At 56.8% G+C, this 14,528-nt stretch overlaps 2 protein-coding genes across 5 annotated transcripts in view; one reads left to right on the top strand and one right to left on the bottom strand.

Moving 5' to 3' along the window:
- Window positions 1-14,528, bottom strand: part of OARD1 (O-acyl-ADP-ribose deacylase 1) — a 191,064-nt gene that overhangs the window by 123,127 nt on the left and 53,409 nt on the right. The window lies entirely within an intron of this gene.
- Window positions 711-14,528, top strand: part of FOXP4 (forkhead box P4) — a 51,380-nt gene continuing 37,562 nt past the window's right edge. For 2 of the 4 annotated variants that reach the window (XM_061471907.1, XM_061471904.1), the window contains exon 1: window positions 711-830. The gene's annotated coding sequence lies outside the window, so the exon portion shown is untranslated. Of the gene's footprint in view, window positions 831-1,553; window positions 1,705-6,171; window positions 6,503-14,528 lie in introns of those variants that run through there. The other 2 variants (XM_061471905.1, XM_061471906.1) reach the window with 2 other exon arrangements.

The raw sequence follows: 14,528 nt of genomic DNA, 5'->3' as shown, positions 1-14,528 counted from the left end.
TTGTGTAAAAAAAAAAAATTATAGGCAAAAAAAACCAACCAACCACCCCACACCTGCAGGTGCGTTGGAATACTTTTCATTCCAAGTTTTAAAGCTCTTTTATCTGTCCATAAAATGGAAACTACAAAAGAGCTCCCCTGGGAACTCGGGGTGTCGGGGTGTAACGGGGCTGCGGGCTGCCGGGGTCACCAGCTCCGTGCCTTTGCATCCCCATGCGTCCACTGGGGTCAGCGGTGCGCGCTGGGGGTGCCTGTGTGTGTGATGCTCCCCGTGCCTCAGTTTCCCTCGCGCGATCCCATCCCTCCGCATCCGCAGCGCTGAGCCCTGGGGAAGCGAACGCAGCAGAAACCAATTAGCGCAGGCGTTAATGAGCTAAAGCACGGGGGGGGATGCTGGGAGCGGGGACACCGCCTCCCTTCCCACCCAAAGGGGTTGGGGGTGTGGGTGCGGCCCCTCCCGGCCCGGGGAAGGGAAGGGACGGAAGGGAAGGGGAGGGGAGCGGGCGGGGAAAGCGGCTGCACCTGCTTTAGAGGAACTATGGTAGGGCCGGTGCCCGCCCCGCGCCGCCGCGCCCGCGCCGCCGCCGCGCCGAGCCGGACCTGAGCGCGGCCCCGGCCCGGCCCCGGGCTGCCCGCGCCCCGCTTCGGCCCGGCGCCGCCCAGCACCGCAAGCAGCGCGCCAGGCCAGGGGCGGCGGCGCCGGCGCCCGGGAGCCCCCCGCCATGCCGAGCCGCTCCTGAGCCCCGCCGCGCCGCCCCGTCCAAGTTTGGGGGAAGCGGAGGTGGGGGGGGGGCCGGCCGCATGCCCGCCGCTGGACCCCGGCGCGACCAGGTGGGTGAGAGCGGGGCGGCACGGTCCGAACGAGCCCCCGGCACCGCCGCGGACAGGGGGGGGTTTGGGACGTGCCCCCAGCCCCGCCGGCAGGTGTGGGGCACGGACACCCCCCCCCCTTCCGTCCCCAATGCACCCCGGTTCCCCGCTCCCGGAGCGCGGCGGGTCCGTGTCCCCGCGCTCGGAAGTTTGTTGTGGAGCCCGGACAAAGGGAGCGGGGCCGGGGCACGGGGACCTGGGGCAGCCCCGACGCGGGGTCCCGGCTTCCCCTCCCACCCCCCCGGGGGTTTTATCCCCTGGGGGGGGGGGGTCAGGGAGCCCCGGCGGGGTTTGGGAGGGGGGAATCGGGCACCGGGAACTCGCGCTGCCGGTGCCGGATCCAGACCTGCTGGGGCCCCGCACTGGGAGGTGGGGGGGGGGGGGGGGCACGGCCCTGCTTGCCGCCCCGGGCTCTCTTTGTTGGGGCTTCCCATTCCCCCCCCCCCCCATCCATTTTTCTTTTTCTCTTCACCAGTTTTATTTTAATTCCGGTGGTTTGGGGCGCTCGGGTCGGGTTTTTTTTCCTCCTTATTCCCTTTTCTTCCCTCCCATCGCATTTTAACTGAGCCCCAGCCCCGCTGCTCTGTGCTGCGGAGCGGCCCAGCGCGCGCGATCCCCTCCTTTGGGGAGGAATCAGTGAGTCGGGAGCCATCACTTAAGTTTTGAGGTCGCTGGAGAAGCCGCCGCCGCCGTCCCCGTGAACCTGCGTCGCTCCTGGGAAATCCTCGGCGGAGCCTGCAATAAGCAATAACCCCGGCAGCGAGGTGAGGGGAGAGCAGGACGGGACGCGCGGCTGCGGATGGAGCTGGAGAATATTCCCGAGCCATCCCCGCAGGTTTGGATGCTGGAAGGGGTGGCGGGGCCGTGAAGCCCCGCGCTGCGTTCGCCCGGTGCAAAGTTTGAGAGGCTTCGGTGCGGCTTTGTCTGCGGGCAGCGAGGTCGGGGTGGGTTTGGGGGGGGGGGGTGTTTGTAACCTCCACACGGTGCCCGATACCGGTTAGGACCCCGCTAACAGCAGCAACAATAACGTGTTCGGAGGGAGTTTGATTACGGAGCTGTCGTCTTCGGGGAGTTCAGAGATTCCCGGGCTAACGCCGTCCGGCTCCTGGAGCCGGGAGCAGCCTCTTCCATCCCCTTCCTACCCGGTGTCCGCTTCTGTCGCGAGATGCTCTCGCCAAGTTCGGCCCTTTCTGTTCTTCCCGGCTCCATCTCGCTGTCCGGGGGATGAACAAACGCGCCTCTGTCTCGCTGGCCGGGATCGCTCCGGCGGTTTCTTGGTGGTGGTGGTAAATCTGGTTTGAGTTGGCAGGCGCGTTTCGGAGGTGTGCAGAGGAGAGGACAAGTGGAGCGTAATCGGGGTTTCTTTTTCCATTTGGGAATGGTTCCTTTTTTCTCCCCTTCTTTCCCCTTTTAAAACAACCCGGACCGCGTCTCTCCCTCTCCCCTCCTGGGCACTTTTTAATACCAGCGAACAATGCACGGAGGAGAAAGCACAATCCTGCAGGCTCCGTGGTGCTCGCAAAGTGCCTGCTTGGAAAACTTGCTCCAGGGTGGGTTGTTTTTTTACTCTTATATATAGTCCAAGAGGAATTTGTGTCCGAATTGAGCCTCGGGGGCTCCTCCATCCCCATCGCTCCGGCTGCGAGCCGATACCCAGCGATTTCCCTTTTCCCACCCTCGGAACCAGCTCAGTAGCGATTGAGACCCGAGCGCTGTAAAGCTGTGGGGCATTCAATAAAAACCTGATTAGTTTCTGCATGGAAAGGGTTGGTTTTAACCCAAACCAGAGGCAGGATTTACTTGGACAGATTTCCTCTTGTGCACTTAAAAACTGACCCGAGGAACATCCAGCACCGTGCTGGGTGTTGGATCCCCGGCGTGCAGCTCAGGCACGGCACGATTTCGGGTTCCCCTTCCTCGATTCCCTGTATTCCCGATTAACTGTAGCGGTGTCTCGGGCTCTTGTGAAAATCCAGCTCTAAATGGAGTGTTATTTTTTAGCATTATTTATTTGAATTTCCACTCCACCTTAAAGTCTATTAGAAAAAAGAACAAATCCGATGAGCCCCCGGGGCTGGGTGGATGGAGAAAATCATCAGATTTGGGAAGTTTTTCCTTTTTTCCCCCCTTTTTTTTCCTTCCATTTTTTCCTTTTAATTTTTTCCTTTTAATTTTTTCTCTCCCCTCCACATTGCTTAAATCAAGCTGGGACGGGGGGGAGAAAGGGGCAGCAGTGCCCGTGCTGAGCTGGGGAGGCTTTGTGAGGGCTGCGAAGCCTCACAAAGGCAGGAGCAGGGGGTAAAGCGGGGGCATCAAATAATGGTGCAGGCTCCGGGTTGCAGATGTTCCCGGTTTGGGGGTTTTAAGTTCTTTTTTAATAGTAATTGATTAGTTATTAGGGGAGTTTGGTGTGTGTTCTTTCCCCCCCCATCCCAAGCTCCCATTGGGATGTTTGGTGTGGGGAGGGGGCTGCTTCCATGTCCAGCATCGCTCCTGCCACAAACCCCCGAGAAACCGGCAAAGTTGGACTCGGTGTTGGTGGCAGGGAAAAAGTGCAGGAGAACGGGATTGGGATGGAAAATCCCCCCCTTAACATGGGCACCCTGGGATGTGTCACCCAAGAGGGCTGGGGGTGGCAGGTACCCCCTGGATTGGGGATGGAGGATGCCAGGGTGAGGGGGGGGCTCAGTCTATGTGTGCCGGTGGGCAGAAGGCTGGGAAAAGGGAAAGGAATGAAATGGATTAAAGTTGCTGCTGGAGGAGGGGGTTGATACACAGAGGCCCCCAAAATAACATAGGAAATATCAGTAAATGCTGTGTCCAGCTTTAGTCCCATCCCTGGTAGTCGGGCGTCCGTAGGATTTACGTCCCGGTTTGGGAAGGGAAGAGCAGGGCCCGTTACAAACAAATCTGTGCAATGTATAAAATGAAGTGACACTCAAACATCCAGTCGGGCCCTCGCCCTTTTCTCTCCCAGTAACCCGGCAGGAATGCGAGTGCACTCGCTTGTGAAGTTGCTGCCCTGGAGTCCGGGAGCTTTTCTTCTCTATGCTGGAGCTGGGGGATGCTGGAGCTGCGCTGGGTCTCGCTGGGGGCGTTCGGGGCTGCTTTTCAGGGTTTGCTTTCCTTTTATTTCTTACTCCTCCCTCCCCCCTTTTTCCTCTTTTGTGGGGCAGGCGGAAGGGGGAGAGGTGCGGAGCTGGGGTTGCCTTTGTAGCACAAGGTGGGGGGGAGCTGTGCCCCTAGCCGGCACTGGGTTAATTCTTCCAAGCGGAGAAAGGCGGGAGAGCCCGGGGGTCCCGGCTTTTCTTCTGCTCCTTTTAAAGTAACACACGTTTATGGCTCTTTGCCTCTTGTTTTCCCACTGCGGAGTGGGGTTTGTAGCTGGGAATACTTGGGGGAATTCTCTTTATGTATGGAGGGGGGAGCTGGGGTGGTTTTTCCCCTTGGTTTGGGAGCCTGGGAGAGCCTCCGGGTTGGAGTTGGCAGGTGGTTCGCGGGGCTCTCAAGGGGATGCTTGCACCCCCCATCTCCCCAGTGGACATCCAGGGTTTATCCCGGGGTTTATCCGGGTGCTCCCGCTGTGGCCTCGCCGTCACCTGCTGCTGCTGGAAGTGGAAACTTGAAATTTCCTGTCCCGTCCTCTTTGATTTCCAGCTCCTCCGGCACCGCCGCGGGAGTTATGGGGTGCAGTGGGGCTGTAGGAGCTCGGTCCTGCCCCGGTGGGATGCTCTGTGGGCATCTTCCTGTGGAGCGATGAGTTGCATTAGTGGGAAGGAGAAACGGGGGGAATTAAAACCTCAAATACACTCGGAAAGCCGCGTGTTCCCCTCGGAGGAGGTAAAACCCCTCCGTGTGCCACTGGAGCCCCTGATGCGCTCAAGGGAAGCGCAGGGGTAAATGTGAGAGTAACCCAGGGCTGTGCCAGCGGCTGCAGGGTGAAGGTCTTCCATGGGGAAGGACTTGCACCCGTGTTACCCTCTTGCAAAACCTCCCCCTGCTCGCTGCGCTGCACCTTTTAAAGTCAAACAGAACTTGTAGATCAAGATGGGGCTGGGCACAGCTTGAGAAACTTCCTAGTGTTTTATCCCCCCCCCCAATTGTTTGTTGTATAAAATGCATCAAAGCCGCTGCTCGAGCGTGGGGGGTTTAACTTTTGTTAATTCAAACCCTTTTGTCAGTTGCAAACCTCTGTGATAAAACACGGTGGTGGTGATGGTGCTGCCTGCGACTGAGCTGTGTTTGCGAGCGGAATGGCATTGGGAAAGGGAAGAACCGAGAGGCGAAAACGGAGGAGGAGGAGAGCTGCTCCCTTCGGAGGTGGGCAGCGTGGTGCTGCTGAGGAGAACACAACCCAAGAGGTTTTACTCTGTAAAGATCCTGCTGGAGGAGAGTTGAGATCTGGGAATGGAGCTGGACAGAAGGCGTTAAGGGATTCCGATGCCTTGTGCCGGGGCTGTAACTGGACGTGGTACCCGGGCAAGGGAGTTCCGTGTGTGCGGATGGGCACCGGGAGTCGGGATCCTTTCTCCTTGTGTTTCTTAAGGAAAAGGAAAAGCAAAGGCTGTGTTTGCAGCGGCTCTCTTGCGCGCTGTGCTGGGGTTAAGGAACCTGCTGTCGGTGTCTCCTGGCCCCGGTTAACGTTCGCCACCGGCTCGTGCCCTGGCAAGTTGGCTCTAAGTCTGTCGCGTTGGGTTGTGTTGGTGGGAACGCTCCTCCTGCGGGTCCGGATGAGCAGCAAAAACATCCTTGTTTTTTAGCAAAGCAGGGAGTGGAGCGCGGCTGCGGGAGGGAATTTCACCCGGTGCCGGCTCAGCCAGGGGCTCCGGGGCATGTTTGTCGGCAGCCAAAGGTGCCGTAATAAAACTGTTCTTTGGGAGATCGTGTTCCAGACCATGGAAAAGTGCGAGGAAACCTTTCTGTTTAAGGTGCCAAAGGAGGCAAAACTCCCCCGGGGGGGGGAGCTTGGCTTGGAGGAGATTGGGAAAGTGTTTGTTCTGCCTCATTGGCAAACCTTGGTGCGACCAGCATTGATGGGGAGCTGGCGATGGGGATGGGGGCACTGATGCTGGTGGGAAGCAGGGGAGCCCCAGCTGATGGGGACGTGCTCAGTGTGTTGTGTGGCTGTTTGGCAGCTCGTGAGATGCTGTCCTGGGGGTGTCTTTGCTCAGGCACCGATGCTCCCGTTTAACAGGCAAACACGGGATTGGGATCAGCCGGGATGAGCTGCTCACCCAGAGAGGGGGGTGTTGAAACGTCTTATTTCAACACACCTTTGCCAGGTCGCTGGGTTTATCCAGGGGGATTTAACTGCGCTGAGGCTAATAAAGGCATAAAAGAAAGGCATAAAAACCCCAGCAGTGCCGGGCAGGGCCAGCCGAGCATCGTGCTGCAGCCGTCAGAGCCTGACCCTGAACCCTTCACTTGCTTCCTCCCTGTCATGGTTTATTCCACGAAGTAGATTTTAGGTGAGTGGCTTTCTGCCTGCCTGCTTATTGTGAGTCTGCAAGCTGGGGACGCTCCTGTATTTGTTCGCCTGTAGCAAGATCTGGATGGGGACCACCTAGGAGAAGCTGTCACGGGCTTGGGAAGAGATGTCTTCAGGAAACAGGGACAGTGGAGGAAGGATGGAGGTAGGTTGCTCAATGCAGGATACAAGGCCAGAACCTGTTTGTAAGCGAAGGATGCGCTGGGATCCGTTTGCTCAGGAGCCTTTCCTCCTTCTGGTGTCCTCTTGGCTTTGGTTTTCTCCCTGTGAGTTGTTCCCTGCAGCCTATTACTGGGAATTAGTGGCCCATTACTTTGGCCATTGACTCTGGGCACAGCTTGCTCTGTGCTTGAGCTCACTGCTCGGTTGGGTGCCACCCTCATGTGCCGGGATCACGGCACATTCCTTGGCTTGGCCACCGTGGGATGGGGTTTCCGGTACAAATGATCCCGCTTTGGCCACGCGGTCCTGGGTGCTGCTGGGAGGATGCTGCTGGATGCAGGACTGTCCCTGAACCCTGCTGGGGCCCTTTTGCAAGGGCTGGAGAAGCTCATCCCAAACCTCCCTGCTCTTGGGCATGGTTTGGCCTGTTAGAAATGGAAGGAGGAGAGGAAAATGAGGGGTGGGGGACAGAGGGAGAGTGTCAGGAAATGTGGGGTTTGAAATGATGCTGTGCCGGGGATAGCTGCAAAAACCTGGTGTTGCCGAGATGGGTTCTGGTGGGGGTGAGGCTGTGCTCTTGGAAAGGGCTGTCTCCGGCTTTGCCCTTCTCCTGGGCTGTTTCCAAAGGATTTGCACTTTCTCCTTTTACTCTCCGAGCTGCTTTCCACACGGCGAAGTCGCTTCGCCACCAGAGCAGTGCCACTTTGAGTGTGGATGTCTGTCGTGGGATGGGGTTTGTTCCATGGGCACAGAGGGGTATCCCCGTCTCCTGCTTATGCCGCTCTGGCTTCAGCTCTGCTGGCGCAGGGTTTGGGAAGTGGGGCTGGCCCAGATGTTCACCGTTAATAAATTAAAACCTCAAAATCGCCATGGTTTCTCATTTGGAAAACAAAAGAGGCGTTTGTCCCCTGCTGTGCGGGTAAATGTGGTGCTGGGGAGGAGGAGGAGGAGGGTCCCATCGCTCCCCATTTATCTCAGCCTCTCGGCACCCGCCGTCTGGGGCACTCGTGCCTTCTCCTACCCCAGTGGGTGCCATCCTATTCCTCTGCCCCCTGGACCAGGTGGTGGGTTTGTAGGGTGCTGCTGGCAGGGGGCCTGGTTGCTCCCCAGTGAAGGTGAGAAGCAGATGAAACACCAAAAGCATTTGTATGGCGGAGGTGCTGATGCTTTGCGAGGGGACGCGGGGTCCCCTCCGTCCTGGGAGCTTATGATGTGGTGCCAGGTTTGTTTCATCTCTCTTGCTGGAAGATTTGTGCTGAAATCTGGGTTTGAGTTTCCATGGCTCCTTTGCTTGTCCTGGCAGCAGGACGGGGATCCCTGGGGCCAGCTCTGCCTGCCTGGAAGGATGCTCAGGACTCTCCGGATGCAGGTCAGGGTCAGCACAGCTCTATTCGGGTTATTCGTGCTGCTGCTTTTAAACCGGGTTTTTGTCTATGCCTCTCATGGCAGAGCCTGCTTTTAGGGCCTGTTTCAAAGTCCATTTAAGTCTTTCTCTTGGTGCTGGTGGGCTTGAGCCCTGAACAAATGTCCCTTTCCTTGGGAAGTGGAGCTTGGTCGGACTTTGGGGCTGTGAGAGCATCCCCATCTGCAGATCCTGTACCACGGGGGTGCTGCATCAGTGCTGACACCGGCATCACTGCTCGTGTGGCTGGGCAGAAGCAGTGCCAGAGCGATTCCCCCTGGCTCATAGGGCTGGTGGCTTGAAAAGACTCTGTTGAGAAGGCCAAATCCATTTACAAACGCAGCAAGATGAAGTTTAACAGGCAAGGGGGCTCGTCTGGGGGCTGGTGGTGGCTTTGGGGCAGGTCTCTCGTGTCCCCATTGCACTGAAGCAGCGAATGCCGCAGTGGGGAGCATCAGTGCTGCTGAATCTCTTGCTGCAGATTTGGGCTGCTGTGGGCACAGAACCGTGGGGACATGCAGCTCCTTTCGTTGCAGGATTGGTCCTTCCAGAAGCAGTGGAGATCTGTGCTGGTCCTTGCTGTCACAGATACGAATGCTCTGGGAACTTCTGGGGCTAGGAATGGGCAGGTGCTGGTTTTAGCCGGAGGTTTAAAATCATAATTGGTGTTTTAACATACCTGGCAATGGATAGGAGCCATGGTCTGTGCTGGGACGGGTACCAAGGGCTCACGGGTCACGTCCCTGGGGGTGCTGATGACCCGGCTGTGTCCGCTTTGTGTCCTGCCGGATGCCGCATTCCGGTGTCACGTCCTTCCCTCACCCTCACGTGATGAGGTTTGGTCTGGGAGGAAAAGGGATGTCCCCTGGGTTGCTGCCCTGCCCAGGGCAGCCGGTGATGGAGACCTGATGGCACCGTGTCCTGCAGACAGTGGTCATGGAGCACTCGCTTCCTGCTGGGACAGGGTTATCAGTGACCCTGTCTCAGCAGGAGATGCGGAAAGATGATGGGACCTGATTGTGGAGGAGTGGTGCTGCTGCGGAGCCTGGAGCCCCAGTGCAGTGATGGGGGGTTTTGTGCCATAGCTTCTTGTGGGCACCCATACAGGACATGCTCGGGGCGCTGCTGTGGCTCCATCAGCCAGCAATGAGTCCTCCCCGGGGAGCGGGCACATCAGGAGACAACTGGGCACTGAGTGCCATGAGGCCCTTCCTGTCCCAGCACCCATGGGTGCTCACAGGGCCTCTGGGACTTGGCAGCCAGAGCTGTGGGCTGGGCGAGGTGCGAGATGTTGGAGCTTGCAAGGGGTGAATCATAAACTGGGATTTTAAAGAACAAGGATTATTTTTAGAGGGTTGGGGAGAGGAAAACCGCACCATTTCCAGGGGTGCTTTGCAGGGAGGCTGCATCGACCCCCTCAGGAGCAGTAGAAATCTGTGGATTTGCTCTGCGCTCTCTCCCACACCAGCAGGAAGGGGTCGGTGGCTTCCTTGGCCACCTCAGTACAGATCACCTCAGTTTACTTCATGCTTCCATCGCTCTGTTCCAATCCATGAAGCAGGGATGTGAAGATGCCGCCTCCTTATGTGTAAGGGCTGAGCTCAGGATGCCCAGGGCTCAGGAGTCTGGCTTGGCATGACCTGGGAATGCTGTGGATGACATCGGAGTGATGCTGCGGGACCAGGTCACCTTTCCGTGTTGCCAAGAGGTCCAGAGGGATGCCGAAACCATGGAGTGTGCTCCAGGAACGCAGGGGAGAAGCTGTATCTTGCACTGTACAGAGTGTCACCCTCTGGAGTCCCCGGTGGAGGGTGCTGGAGGAGGATGCTCTTCCCAGGAAGAGGATGTGGCAGCTGAACACAGCTCATCGAGCTCAAACACAGGAGCAGCACGGGGGACCCCGATGATCTTCTGGCTTTGGCACAGGTCTGTGTAGGGAAACGCTTCCCCTGGCCGGAGGGATGCTCCGTGCCTCTCCCCTGAGCCTTGCTCTCATCCCATGCACCCCAAAAAGTTGAATGCACCTTCCCAATCCCTGCCTGCAGCCACCCGTCCCCATTCCCAGTGCAAGAGCCCAGGACAGCCCAGTTCCTCTGCCGAGCATGCTGCTTCCCAGCTTTTAAGAAAGCCCTGGGAAAATTGCTGATGTTATTCCAGTCGCTGCTCTGCGCAGGGCTGGTGGGAGCCGCGGTTGTGGCTGCGGCTGCGGTGCCGGGGCAGAGCAGGAGATGGTGAGTCCATGTGAGATGGAGCCGAGCTGTGCAGGAATCAGATCAGGAAGGATGTCTGGAAGTGCTGCTCTGGCGGTGGCTGCGAGACGGAGCCGGCCTCGGGTCATGCTTGCCTCTGATTTGGATGCAAAATAATGGACTTCAGACCAGGAGTTTGAAGATGCCCAAGGATAGTTCTCCCCCCCCACTGCCTTTTTTCTTCTCCCTCCTCATGAGCAGCATAATTTCTGGATGGAAACCAAGCTTCTTCCTGCATAAAAATGGGATTTGTGATGGAGAGCATCAGTGTGCAGCAGGGAGCGCATTAAGCAGAGCGTTTTCTGGATGAATTTTTGCACAAACACGGCGGAGTCTGGAAAAACTTGTGGCATCCGAGTTCCTCCCTCCTGTTCAGTAGGCACCAGGGCTTCTTTTCCTCCCCTCTGGATTATTTAAAGGCCAGAAGAGACTTTTCGCATCCTCCCATCTGACTTCACGCAAACTCAGCTGGAAAATTCCTCTCGGGTCTGACATGGGAGCTTGTATTCCCGGTGCCGGTGGCTCTGCCATCGTTCCCTGTCCTGGTCCAGATTGTCCCTCTATTGCTCCAGGTCATTCTCCTCCTCCCTAACTCTGCTCTTACCCTTGGCAGCCACCCCTGATGGGATCAGGGGCCAGGGCAGGGGGAGCTCCTGCAGCTTGATTTTGATTTTAGGAGCTTCCTCCATACACACCCCCTGCCCAGAGCCTTCCTCCGCTCCGGTGCTGCCTTTGCCGTTCCCAGGGCTGCTGGGTGCAGTGGGCACATCAGGATGCTTCCCTGCAGCCCTCCTCTTCCTCAGCTTATGTGCGGCGATGTCCTTCATCGCTCTGTCCAAGAGGATGAGCCCTGCTCTTCCTTGGGTGACCGAGGCTCTGGTAGGCGGGATACCCATGAGCATGGGGCCATGTTGGGGCTGTCTGCATGTAAAAGGGATGGAGATTTTGTGTGTGCCCTGGGTGGGCTCGGGGCTCTGCTGCAGCAGGAAGGCTGGGTGAGATGTGCACCATGGGCATGGCCCCGTTGTGTGTGTTACTGATGGGGTGTAAAATAATGGGGTGAGCTGGGCATGTGGGCAGAGACATAACCGTGAGCGAGGATTTGCTGGAGGAGCCTTGGGGAAGCACTGGTGTGATGCTGGCGGGGATGGACACGGTGGCTGGCACCATGTGGAGTGATGCCAGGGTGATGGCCACAGGCTGGGCAGCGGTGTGTGAGTGTGCATCGGCTGCACCACGGTCCTTGCACTGTGCTGATCCCTGCAACTGCTGCTTTTGGGCTCAAGCTCTGCTTTGGCTCCCGGAGCATCCTCTCCACACCAGCAATGTGAGGTGCATGTAATGGCTGTGGTAGGGTTTGGGAGGGGGCTGCTGGAAGCTCCCTGTCTCCATACCCCCGTATCCCATATAGAAGCACGGCAGTGAGTCTGGGGGAATCTCACACCCTTCCTCCTGTGGGGTTCCTTTCTCGTTCTTTTCCTGGGAGTTTGGAGGAATCTTTTGCTTCTCGATGGATTTTCCCCCAGCCTGTTCATTACCATCTTTGTTAATTAGATTGTGATGGGGAACGGTCTCTATTCAAAAGAGAGAACCTCCGGGATGCGTTGTCACGAGTGCGATTGGGGGGGGCGGGGGATGACAGACCCAAAGATGCTTGAAAGAAATGACTTTAAAAATAATTTCTTCACAAAGCAGACCCCCCCCCTTCCCCCCCCTGCATTGAAGGACCCCCCCCAACCCCCCCCTCCTAATTAAACGATTTGAATTTCCCCGTTAACCGCTTGGTGCTTCCCCGGCGCCTCAGATGATTAGAAAGGGATATTCATTTATGCCTTTTAAACGCCGCCCCGATTAAAATCAGAGAGATATTTTTTTTTTTTGCCTTCATCAAAATCTAACATCCTTGAAAAATTAATTTGATGCCTCTTGTTATCAATTAATTGAATCTCGTTGGGAGAGAGGCTCGTGCGGCGGGTGGTTGGAGCTGGCCCTTCTGTTCCTAGTTGCTTTCCCCCCCTCTCCTCTCCGTTCTGCTGCTTCCAAACACTGACATTGTCCAACTCTGCCTTTTTTAATATATATATTATTTTTAGTCATTGCATAAAATAAATGAATAAAACTTGGTCTCTCTTCCCACCCTCCTCCCCCATTCCCTTGAGTTCCTCTTGTATGAAAGACCCTTTTTTCCCCTTCCTTTCTCTCATCCCTCTTTCCTATAACTTCCGAGTCGGCGAGGAGAGGCGGGGGGGAGAAGAAAGTTGGGGCTTTAGCAATCTCGGGCGTCGCAAAGCGGCCAGCGTCCGTCTTTCTTCCTTTCTTTCACGGGGGATATTGGATGTTTCATTTGAATCTCCCTCTTTTCAATTAAAAGCGCACAGCTCCTGCTCGTGGAGCTGCTCTATTCTCCGGCAGCCGGGGAAGCGCTTTTCCTTTCTTTAATACTCCAGCTCTTCCCTCGAGGCGGGCTGTGCCTGCCTTGCTTTTCTCAATAGACTTTTTCTCCCTCTATTAAACTTTTCCAATCTTCATCCCTTTATTTTTTTTTCCTTTTCCTACTTCTTTAAACAAAAAAAAAAAAGAGAGGAAAAGTTGGAATGTTTCAAGAGCCAGGGTCATTCAGGAAGTGATTGAAATCACCTGAAAACCAGGCGTGTGCTTCGTTCCTGCTCTCCTGGTTGCTCTTAGATTGAGTCTCTTCCTTAGTGCATCTGTTATTCATGTCCCATTGTGAATTTGGGGTTGGAGGCTTGGGGATGGCTCCGGTGAGTGCCGAGAGCATCCCTGCTCCGGTAGGGAATTGGTTTTGTTTCCTATGGAGAAAGGGTCTGTGTTGGATGCTGTTGGTGCCCGCGGGATGCTGGGGTGAGGGATGTGCGTGGGGTTTCCCTTTAGACTCCCCACAGATGGTGCCATGATCAAGTTGTGACTTGGTGCCACCGCTGCGGGCATCCCCCCCCGTGCTGTGTGCCTGTCCCATCCATCCCATCCCGTTGCGGTGAGGGGATGAAGTGTCCTGCAGGTCAGGGATGCTGCGGCCTGTGCTCACTTGGGTGCCTCCTGCGTGTAGGTTGTGAGGGTTTGGGGCTGCTCTACAGGTGTCTTGAGACCCTGCCCCATGAGCCCAGGGGGCTGCAGGGCTGTGTATGTGGTTCAGGACTTTTTTCCCATTGAATTCCCATTTGGCACATGCTGGACAGAAGGAAAGCCAGGTTTTGGGGGATGAGAAATTGGAGTCTCTGTGGGCTTCCCAGGGCTCAGGCTCTGCCCTGCTGCAGCTGCATCCATCAGGCGCTGGGTACCAGACCTGCGGGATGCTCCAGCACGGCAGCAGTGAAGCACAACCTGCACCACCGGGTGCTGCCCCTCGGGGTCCCCTGATGCAGCTCCCGAGCAGCGGGGCTGGAGCCCCCCGTGCTCCACGTCACTATTTAATTAGACGTCCCTGATTAACAAAACTTGGCGTTTGCTTCCTCCTGCCCTGTCTTCCCTGGCTCCGAATCAATGGCTTTGATATGCTAATTAGGGAGTAATTTAATTTCAAAAGGCCGCAATTAACAAGGGTGTTGTGGACATGCTGTAGTTAAGCAGCGTAATCTAATTTGCATTAGTAACAAGCAGGGACTAATTAGAAGCTTAATTAGACACTTAGACGGCTCTTGTGTTTATTTTCTTAATGAGATGGAGTGGGGCTCTTTTTAATCTTTTCAAGAGCACAGCGAGGGAAGCGCAGGATGGAGCTGGGTGGATGGAGCGGGATGGATGGAGCAGGATGGAGCAGCCCCAGCACGTGCCCAGCCTGTGTCCGGCCAGCCCCGCGTTCATGCCAGGAGGGATTTCATTTTCCTTGCAGCTTGGCAGGGAATGGGAGCCGTGCCAGCCGTTGGCAGCTCTGGGGATGCTCTGTGTCCTGATGCGGATGGTTCGCTGGCGTGGGCACCGGGAGGAGGATCTCCCGTAGGATGCTCCGGTCGCTTTGTCCTTACTGGTGCATGGTGTGAGCTCCAGACTGAAGGATGCTCTGAGGAAGATCGTTTTGGAAAGGAACTCAAGCAGGAATAGTGCCGTGTCCCACTGACTGGTGTGGCTTGGTCCCCAGGGGCTTCCCCCATTGGTGATGCTCATGATTCCTGGTTCTCCGAGCGAGATGACCCAGCTTTTGGGGAGAAGAGCCGTGCCGTGGTCATTCTTGCGTGATTTCTGTGCAGCAGCAAATGAGCGTGGCCAGGGCAGCGAGGGCACAGTGGCAGGTAGGTGAGGACTGCTGCAGGGTGAAGGTCTGTGCACCCGGAGCTTGGTTCTTCCCAAAGAAGTTGCTGGGAGTGAGATGAAAGTAGGAGATGAAAGTGCCCAGAGGTGAG

Source organism: Pezoporus flaviventris, unplaced genomic scaffold (genome assembly GCF_033815535.1).
Source record: "Pezoporus flaviventris isolate CSIRO_AGI_PZ_B2104156 unplaced genomic scaffold, CSIRO_AGI_Pfla_v1 ptg000069l, whole genome shotgun sequence".
Classification (NCBI taxonomy): domain Eukaryota; kingdom Metazoa; phylum Chordata; class Aves; order Psittaciformes; family Psittacidae; genus Pezoporus; species Pezoporus flaviventris.
The sequence above is the reverse complement of the archived record's forward strand: the minus strand, read 5'-3'. Positions and strand labels throughout refer to the sequence as shown.